The following is a 10,682-nucleotide window of genomic DNA, read 5'->3' as shown; positions in this document are numbered from 1 at the left end:
CTATAGGAAATTTGGCAAATTTTTATTTCTATGGAAAACTTTGTTAAAATTTTATTTCATTAGAAAATTTTGAAAAATTACCGATTTGACGAAAATGGACCAAAATCAATCAAATTCCATTTGGTCCGACCATCGGACCAAATTTAAAAATTAGTAATTGTATGGACCAATATTGGTCCGACCAAATTGGCAACCCTAATTTCTAATAAAAGATATTGCCGTACAGCAATATCTCAAATGTTACAATTACGAAGTCTCCACTGTATTTCATTCACTCTTTATGTTAGTTGATTTGCAAAAACATAATATTCACAGACGACAACGACGACGACGCTCAAAGACCAAACACAAAATTCTCAATCACTCAGTCACATCAAGTCATCGGTAGCGAAAGGTTGTATCGTGCCGTGAGTGTGCTGTGTTTCTGTTTCGTCGTTCGTTCGTATTACCGCCCCGTTGCTGCCCGCCCGTATAATCATTGTTGGTTTTATTGTTTGTGTTTAGATTCGGTTTTTTGTTATGTTCTGCAGCAAACGGCGACGCGATTTTTGATGTTTTCTCCTCCACACAAACACACACACAACCTTTAAAGACATTTGAAACAGCGAAGTTGACGTAGTTCTTTGCTTAACTAAGCCACCAGCATTAATTCAACATTTATTTTTATTGTGTACGGTTAATATCCATATTTGTTTTTTTATATTTGCATTTATTTAAAATGGAAAGGAAACCAAATAAAAAACAACAATAACAAAACAAACGACAAATTAATATAATTTCATTTGAAATACAAATTTTGAATGCATGTGACACACTGTGGGTGTGCAGTGAGTGTGCTTCTGTGTGATAAATGCTTGTAATTATGAAATTGAAAATGGATTACTTTTATGTAAATTCGACCAGCTGAAACTATTAAAGTGATTATTAACTCAAAAACAAAGCCTTTGTATCCGGATTTACATTGAAAGACAAAAAATAACAAAAACAAATCGTACATATCAGCTTTTTCATGCCCCTCTACCACGCCACCAACAATAGTCATCATCGATTGTTTGATGGCGGCGCTGCTTCTTTACGTTTCATGTGGTCTCTTTGTGTTCTGTTATTATTGTGATTGTTGTTGTTTCTATTGTTAAGGGTTTGCAAATCTAAAATTTTTGAGTGAAATTCTCTGTGCTCTTCTCTATTCTCACAGGAAGAGTTGCAGTTTTAGTTGTTGTTCTTATTGCTGTTGCTTCTTCGCGCTATTATTTGTTGACATTTTGGTGAATCACAAACAACCAAATATAAACGAAATTGGAGTTTCCTATCGCCAATTTCGTATTCGCAACATCGTAACAGCGTGAGAGGGAATTCCTCAAGTGCTGAACAACAACAACAACAGCAATTGTTATGTTACTCAGGCAACCGACAATTATAGGAAAGTGTTCTCCTCATTTACAAGTTAGAAATCACAGGAAATACATATTTGGTGCATTGCCAAATATCCGTAGTGTTCTTTTATCACAGGTGATAACTGTGATGCGTAGATTTTTTTGATGCAAAGAAAACATGCCTACAGTCAGACGCAACACTCTTTTCGTTGCCCCAATTCATTGAGAACACTGTATAACGATGTGTGCGACTGTGTGTTGCATTGTTGCTGCTTTTGGGGTGTATTTTGATTTCGCACTCGCACTGACAGTAGCTCAAAGTGAAAGTGAAGAAAACAATTAAATTTCAAATGGGTGCGAACATTTAATGTGGGTATTAAGTTCGAGTTTAGCCGCTAATTTTCACTAAAGTGAAAACTATATGAGTAAAAAACGTCATAAAATTATACATATTTGTCGCAGATTTTATTATAACTTGATGGGGAATATCCCAAAGCAAATTTTCACAAAATTTATATTCCTTAAAATGGATTATTAAAGAAAAGTAATCGTGAAAAAATGACGATTTTAGCTGCTAAACTGCTAAAACCCACCTTTAGGCTAGCCATATTATTATGTGTACGGCCATTGAACTTTTACCCGCGTTTAGTTCATAAAATGTGGAAAAATTAGAAAAAGTAATAAAATTTAACTAAGTTAAATGTGCACACAATATTTTTCTGATTCAATCACGATACTTATTGATCAATTTAATTTTTTAGTTGAAATATCTTCAATCATGAAAATGATAGTATCAATCACAGATTTAATTGGGCATAAAAAATGCTTGATTAATAAAATTAATTGATTTGATTAGCAAATTTCAATTAATATTTTTGCCCTATGCTCCCTGGAGCAATATACTGAGATATTTTTTGGAGAAATTTATTTTCATATTATGATTTTATGCAAAAGTTCATATGGTCATAAGTAGAGTACACTAATATCTCAGAAGTGGTTTCAACCCAAAGTAAAGGTGGAAGAGGAGAAGTGAAAGAAACCTCTAAGAAGACCAAGTATAATATAGGCGGCAAATAAATTTCGAGAAAACGTTATAGAAATTTAAAAAAACTATCAAGAATATTATTAAGACAATTGAATTACTTGAGTTTGGTTCATTATTTAGACGAGAAAACTCTTAGTTATGTTAATCCACTTGGGGAAAGCATTACGGATACATAAAATTGTCTTCAAATATTTCAGAAGGTGTTTTATTTTCTGAAAAAAGTGCTTTGTCTTCAATTTGTCTGTACATTTTTAAAATGTTGCCAGCAACAAAAAAAAATCCATCATGTCAGCGGGCAGAAAAGAATTCAAAGGAGGAAGCAGGACAATCGCAGCCACGGTTGCCGATCGAGCCAAAAATAATCTACTAAAATTTGGAGAAAATTTTACCAAAAAACTACCAAGCAAAGATATGTTATTTTGAAAAAAAGTGCTTTGTCTTAATTTTTTCTGTATCATTTCAGCAGGCAGAAAAGAATTCTAAGCCGGAAACAGGGCAATCGCATGGTTGCCGCTTGAGCCAAAAATAACTACCAAGCAAAGAAATGTTATTTTGAAAAATTTTGTTTCTATAGAAAATTTTGTCAAAATTTTATTTCTAACGGAAATTTTGTCAAAATTTTGTTCCTATCGAAAATTTTTTCAAAATTCTATTTCTAGAGAAAATTTTCTCAAAATTTTATTTCGATAGAAATTTTTTCCCAAAATTTTATTTCTATAGAAAATTTTATTAAGAATTTATTTCTATTGAAAATTTTCTCAAAATTTTATTTGTATCGAAAATTTTGCTAACATTTTATTTCTATCAAAATTTTATTTCTTTCGAAAATTTTATCAAAATTTTATATAATTCTATAATTTTGTAAACATCTTATTTCTATAGAAAATTTTGTCCAAACTTTATTTCTATAGAAAACATTGTCAAAATTTTATTTCTATCGAAAATATCGTCAAAATTTTATTTGTATCGAAAATTTTTTTCAAAATTATGTTTCTTTCGAAAAGTTTGTCAAAATTTATTTCTGTTGAATTTTGTTAAAATTTTATTTCTATCGGAAATTTTGTAAAATTTTTTTTTCTGCAGAATATTTTCTCAAAATTTTAGTTCTGTTGAAAGTTTTCCCAAAGTTTTATTTCTATAGAAAATTTTCAGGAAATTTTATTTCTGTAGAAAATTTTCTCGAACTTTTACTTCTATAGAAAATTTTCTCAAAATTTTATTTGCTTAGAAAATTTTGTATTTTTTGTATTTTTTTTTTTTTTTTTTTGTAGAAAATTTTGTTTCTAAAAAATTTTTGTTAAAATTTTATTTCTACCGAAAATATTGTCACAATTTTATATCTATCGAAAATGTTGTCAACATTTTATTTGTATCGAAAATTTTATCAGAATTATATTTCTCTCTAAAATTTTGTCAAAATTTTATTTCTGTCAAAATTTGTTAAAATTCTATTTCTATCGGAAATTTTGCCAAAATTTTATTTTTGCAGAAAATTTTTTCAAAATTTTATTTCTGTAGAAAAATTTCCCAAAATTTTATTTCTATAGAAATTTTTACAAAATTTTATTTCTATAGTAAATTTTGACAAAATTTTATTTCTGTAGAAAATTTTCTCAAAATTTTATTTCTATAGAAAATTTTGCAATTTTTTTCTGTAGAAAATTTTGTTTCTAAAAAAAATTTGTTAAAATTTTATTTCTATCGGAAATTTTGTCAAAATTTTATTTCTATCGAAAATTTGGTTAAAATTTTATTTCTGTAAAAAATGTTGTTAACATTTTATTTCTATAGAACATTTTGTCAAAATTTTATTTCTATCGAAAATTTTGTCAATATTTTATTTCTGAAGAAAGCTTTGTAAAAATTTTATATCTATCGAAAATGTTGTCAACATTTTATTTCTATAGAAAATTTTCCCAAAATTTTATTTCTATAGAAAATATTGTAAATTTTTTTCTGTAGAAAATTTGTCAGTATTTTATTTCTATAGAATTTTTTTTTGCAAATTTTATTTAATAGAAAATAATTATTCAAGCTTGACATCGATCTAAAGGGTGATACGGTCAAAATTTGGTCAAGGGAAAACGCGTGTAAATCGGTGAAAACGTTTATTTAAAAAATCAAAATTAAATTTTTTTTCAAGTTCAATTAGTATAAAATTCAGGAAAAATATTCAGTTAGGCTTTCGCTTTTCCAAATCCGAATTGCCGGGCCTCACGCTTGACACCTGCCATCAGATTTTGTACAGCCATTTTGTACAGTTTGCCTTGAACTGCTGCTCGTCCTTAGCAGTTTTTTTGGTCTTCTTTAGGTTCCGCTTGACAATAGCACAGTATTTCTCAATTGGGCGGAGCTCTGGCGTGTTGGGAGGGTTCTTGTCCTTGGGAACCACCTGCACGTTGTTGGCTGCGTACCACTCCATGGCCTTTTTACCGTAATGACAAGATGCCAAATCCGGCCAAAACAGTACGGAACAACCGTGTTTCTTCAGGAAAGGCAGCAGACGTTTATTCAAACACTCTTTCACGTAAATTTCTTGGTTGACAGTCCCGGAAGCTATGAAACTGCTGCTTTTCAAGCCACATGGCTTGCCAAACCACATATTTCTTTGCGAACTTTGACAGTTTTATATGCTTGAAAATATCTGCTACCTTTCCCCTTCCTTTTGCCGTATAAAACTCCTGTCCCGGAAGCTGCTTGTAGTCGGCTTTGAGGTAGGTTTCGCCGTCCATTACCACGCAGTTAAACTTCGTCAGCATCGTCCAGACTTCCTGGCTGTCGACAAACGTTCCCCCAACACTTTAATTACATTTGTAACGGTTGATTTGACAACTTTTAGCGATTTTGCCAGCTTTGCGTGCGAGTAGCTCGGATTTTCGCGATGCGCCAGCAAAATTTTGATACGCTGCTCTTCTTGCTTGGACGGCATTTTGACAACTGAAGAGTGAATTCCAAAATCAAAATAGGAGCAACATTCTACACACACACACCTTCAAAATGAGGGGTGTTCAGGTTTTTTAAATGCAAAATTTAAAGAAATACGTCAAATTTATATTGACCAAATTTTGACCGTATCACCCTTTAACCCTGGACAGTCATCCTTCGTCAAAATGACGACGCGTAATTTCATTTTCGATTTAAAATGCATTTTAGTCGATTAGGAAATGATAAATTTAAGTAATACTAATTCAACAATTTTATGAGTTTTTGTTTTATACTAATTAAAAACAAATTGAATAAGAAAATAAACTCAATTTTGGTTGTCATTTTTGCTTACGATGTAAATTATAGCGTCTTGAAATAAGCCGTAGTCAAAATGACGAAGGATGACGTTTGTGTACAAAAAATAAGGATGACTTTCCAGGGTTAATGCTTGAATAATTATTTTCTCTTTATTCTAAAGGTGGGTACTAAGTTCGAGTTTCGCCGCTAAAATCGCTAAAGTGAAAACTAAATCAGTAAGAAAAATGCATAAAATTTTACATATTTGTTGCAAATTTTTTTATAACTTGATGGGGAAAAGCCCAAATCAAATTTTCACAAAGTTTGTATTGCTTAAAATAGATTATTAAAGAAAAGTAATCGTGAAAAAATGACGATTTTAGCGGCTAATCTCGAACTTAATACCCACCTTAAGACATTTTATTCCAAGAGCTACTTTACAATTTAATCAGCTTCCTAAGAAATTGTTTACTATTGTGAAATTATTTCGTAAGAACTCTGGTCGATGTGCAGGCCCCTTATTTGCGTACAATGAAAAATAAATTGTATCGGATTATATTTTGAACACCTTCTCCTTGTTTTTGGGTTTTAAATCTTCATCTTATTGTAAAACGCAAACTGGTATAATAATAATTGCATTTTTTTTTCAAAATTTTTAAATTATGATTGATTTTCTACAGCAGTTTAATCTTTTTGGCAAAAGAGTTGCCAAAAAATATATTGGGGGGTTTTAGTGGGGATTATTATCCCATTTTGGGGACAAGAGCCCGAAAAATATTGGCAACACTGAATAGTAAAATATTGTGTTCCACTCACTTCAGGGCTAAACTCTAGTTTAGCTATACCTCTCAGATTTTTTCAAAACTTCATAGATGGTAGTACTCTATGAGTAGATTACAACGATAACTTTTTTTCCTGGCGGTCGTAACCGGATAACCGGTTATTCGGTTCTAAAAAATCATTAATAAAAACGGTTCTAGAAAACCGACTTCTTTGAAGTGTACATCACTAGAAAGGTTTTGAAGAGACCTTTAAAATGATGTATGAACCGTTATATCACCAACATCCGTGCTGTACAGGCAAAAACTTGTTTTTTTTCGGAACCGGTTTTTTGCAAATAAGCTAATATCTCAAAAAATACTCGATGTAAAGGTACTAACTAACCGATTGCATTGTGTAGCTAACACTTCTACCACTACTACTACTTCAAAGTAATCGGTTCACTAAAACCGGTTTTATTAACGATTATTTGCTTACACTTTAGGCTCGAATAAACGGTTAACCGGTTACGACCGCCAACCGGTTACTGTTTATTTCGATGAAAAATGTAATTCTCTATCGACACAATTTTTTTTTTTACGAGGTATAGCTAAACTAGAGTTGCTCCCACTTCAGCTTAATTTAGTATTTATTGTTTTTTACTCCTGCTGTAGTTAATTTATTATTCTCCGAAACAAATGCAAAACATTTTTAGTTTGAGCCACTGTAACTATGATTCAATTGCGTGACGACGACATAAGCGTGCCCTATGATTTGGTTGGTCTTCTAATAACAGTGTCGGCGTACATATGAACCCATTTTCGTTGTAATTTCATCGTTATTACGATATTTTGCGCGTCTGTCATCGCTTTCGCCTATCATCCACTAACGGAGCAACGATGTTGGTCATTTATACAGACGACTCTTCGTTTGGTTCTATTGTCGTTGATAATTTTCATGATGTATGCTTGTAGTGCCAATAGTGGATGAATGGGTTGTAGTAGTTTTTGTTTTCTAGATGATACTTGTATTTTGCCAATAAAATTACAATTGTTGCTGTTATTATTGTGAGAAGGCAGACAGGCAACGCAAGAATAATGGTGATTGTTCACTGAAGAATTTCCCCACCCCTAATAACCCGCGGAACCACTTGGACTTTCCTAGCATTGCGAGAGCTAGACTAAATCACTAGTTCCCTTCTTCCCATCTCTTTTCTTTCCTCTATATGGGAACTCAATCATCGAATCGACATTGACATGAGACAAAGTAGAAAATATGTCGCCAATAATCAGGAATGCTTGATTACGAAACCCATTCAATCGGCGACGAAGGCAACGACGACGACGACAACAGGGTACCATATCTACTCACCTATCTACCTTGGATTTCCTTGAACTAGTTCAGTGCGAGAGGTTTAATCTTTTATCAATTTTCCCTTTTTTTCTGTAAACAGACACTTGATATATAGAAATAGGGTATTGACTAATGTCTAGTGTTTTGTGTTGATTAAGTGACTTTTAAGTGTCGTGGCGGTTCTATTGGAACAATTAATGACATATCTGCCATCCCAATCATTTAATTATCTATCATTGATATGGGTGGCGGTAACATAAGAGGAATACTCAAGTTCACACGTCTTGAATCACTTGATGATAGATATTTGCTACTTACGTGATGGTTGCTCAGAGTTGGCAAACACAATATGGGTCACACAAATATAGAAGTGTCCCAGTAAATACCGATTAGCTTGGTTGGAATAATAATGGTATATTGGTGTATATTGTTGTAATACACAACTCTTTATAAAGAATTTAATCATACGATTGGCAAACTTTTAGAGTGACCCATCTCCAAGTTTGATTTATTGATTTTTCATTATTTTTTAAAATCACCAATAACAATGTCAAACATACATATATAAACACTTATGGGGGAAAAGTCAAAAACAGCTGTGTGTACACAAAGAAAAAAGAAACACTTTCCTCAGGAACGAAATTTTAGACAAACGAAATGCAAAGTTATAACTTGCTACTTACTTTTAATCATGTTTTTTATTTTTTCACACCTTTTCATAAAGTAAAATCGCAAAATATCAAATAACGGCCCATATGTATGTAAATGAATAAACATCTCAATAATTCGAAGATAAGAACAAAAGAATACGGGATTTAAAAATAACGAATTAATTAACACCAAAAAAAAATTTTTTATTTGAATTCAATCGAATTCAAATGAAAACCTCAATATGCAAGAAATATATACAATATAAAAGCTGCTTGTGTCTACGAATATTTTATAATTTATCTTTTTTTATTAATATACTCAAACAAAAGTGGACCCTCTAGGGCACTACAGCCAATTTAACTCTATTTTTGTTCATTGAATTGATATGTTTTGAAAAAGTTTCTATGTCCTTAATAATTTTTTGCGTACGTTAGTTAAAAAGGGACAAACAATTAGACACAAATGCAGCATACAAATATTTTACAATTTCTTAAAATTTGTAAATTTTATTTTGCAATTTTCCAAATCCATTTTCTAATCTTCCATTTATTTCCTTCAAATTTTTTTAACAAGAAAACAAAATTGTGTATAATAAATTTTCTGGAATTCGGCGAAAAATATGTATGTCAAGATATGTTTGTAGCAAAATGTTCCTTCCTGGTGGGTTCACTATGTTTTCAAGAGCTTAACTTAATTTCCTAATCTAATTTGCTTTTCGAAATAGCACAAATAATTAAATTCTTTGAATTACTATCATTTGTCAGCCTGTCATCGATAACATGAAGAATTAATATGTATGCCATGGCATTTCTTCTTGGCATGCAATTACAAGAGAACCCAAATACTAAGCATATATTGGGACATAACAATACAAAAGAAAGTAGGATGATTCACAAAAGATCTCATCAATTTCTAAAATGAAAAAAAATGTACGAAATGTAGAATATATGAAATCTTTTATATTGCCATATTGGCAATATTTAAATTTAATAGAAAGGCTTTCTATTAAACTTATTACCGGTAATGCTGGAGAAATCACTATTTATTACCGAGTTTTTGCTGGAGATCCTGGCTTCAGTCCATTTCTGAACTCATGGCTTCAGTCCCTTTCGGAACTCATGGTAAGTTATTAACAATTTAGCTAGTCCTGGACCTTAGTTTATTCTTCTACACCCAGAGAAGGAATATGATCACCTCTTTGACGGTGAACATAGAACATGTTTGTAGCAACCATGCAATTTTCTTTGGCTTTATGTGTCTGATTTCGGCCAAGGTGTTATGCTTGACAATAAAACATTTTTGGGACAAAAATGTTCCCCATCCAAAAATAAAACAGAGCTTCGCATTTAAAGCGGTCTGCCTTGCATCGTTATCTTGCTGGAACTAATTATTTTCGTGTTGTGCAAAAATTACTTTTGTCTGAAAATAAGATACGTTTCCAGAAATCTGGAGCCAGCGAATGGAATTCGCAAACAAGTTTGTACTTGTTGGCGAATTCCATTCGCTTCTTTCGATTTATTTCGAATATATAAAGCTTCCTTCGCGTCACACGACAGTGATAATCGGTCTTCTTTAAAATTTTTCGGACAGTCTCTTCGGGGATGTCTTTGTCATATTATTCTTTGATGTTTTCTTAAATTTTCACACCAGTAATTCTGGGGTTTTACTTAACAAAATACTTCGTTTTTCCCTCTCTGTTAACTTGGAGGGTCGTCCGCTTCGAGGTTGCGACAGTATAGATCTGGGTTACAAATTTTTGACAAAGTACTGGACAGATGAATGGCTTCCACCTATTATATTTAGAGCTGCAAAATTATCAATAGTCGCACCATTCGATATTTTCATTAGTTTCAATAAAAGCAATCGATACTATCGGATTTTGTGCTATAACTAATTATTTCTGATTTGAAATCTTCTTCATTAAACATTTTATTGAGTTTATATTATTCAAAACGAATAATGGTAACTACTGAGGTTCATTGAATCGGTCTATAGTTATATATAGCCAAATTTTATTTATCCCCAAAAATAATCAACCAAAATTTAATTTTAGAAAATTTTGTCAAAATTTTATTACTATCTAAAATTTTTTCAAGATTTTCTTTCTATAGAAAATTTTGTCAAAATGTTATTTCTATAGAAAATTTTGTCAAAATTTTATTGATATAGAAAATTTTGTTAAAATTTTATTTCTATAGAAAATTTTGTCACAATTTTAACAAAATTTTATTTCTATAGAAAATTTTGTCAAAATTTTATCAAAATTTTATTTCTATAGA

The 10,682-nt window shown here is 31.3% G+C and overlaps 1 protein-coding gene across 6 annotated transcripts in view; it reads left to right on the top strand.

The window, feature by feature from the left end:
• Nucleotides 1-372: 372 nt before the first annotated feature.
• Nucleotides 373-10,682, top strand: part of Best1 (bestrophin 1) — a 98,276-nt gene continuing 87,966 nt past the window's right edge. For 5 of the 6 annotated variants that reach the window (XM_075314013.1, XM_075313983.1, XM_075313979.1 and 2 more), the window contains exon 1: nucleotides 373-670. The gene's annotated coding sequence lies outside the window, so the exon portion shown is untranslated. Of the gene's footprint in view, nucleotides 676-10,682 lie in introns of all 6 variants that reach the window. The other variant, XM_075313965.1, reaches the window with a different exon arrangement.

Source organism: Haematobia irritans, chromosome 1 (assembly GCF_050003625.1).
Source record: "Haematobia irritans isolate KBUSLIRL chromosome 1, ASM5000362v1, whole genome shotgun sequence".
In the NCBI taxonomy this organism is placed as follows: domain Eukaryota; kingdom Metazoa; phylum Arthropoda; class Insecta; order Diptera; family Muscidae; genus Haematobia; species Haematobia irritans.
The sequence above is the reverse complement of the archived record's forward strand: the minus strand, read 5'-3'. Positions and strand labels throughout refer to the sequence as shown.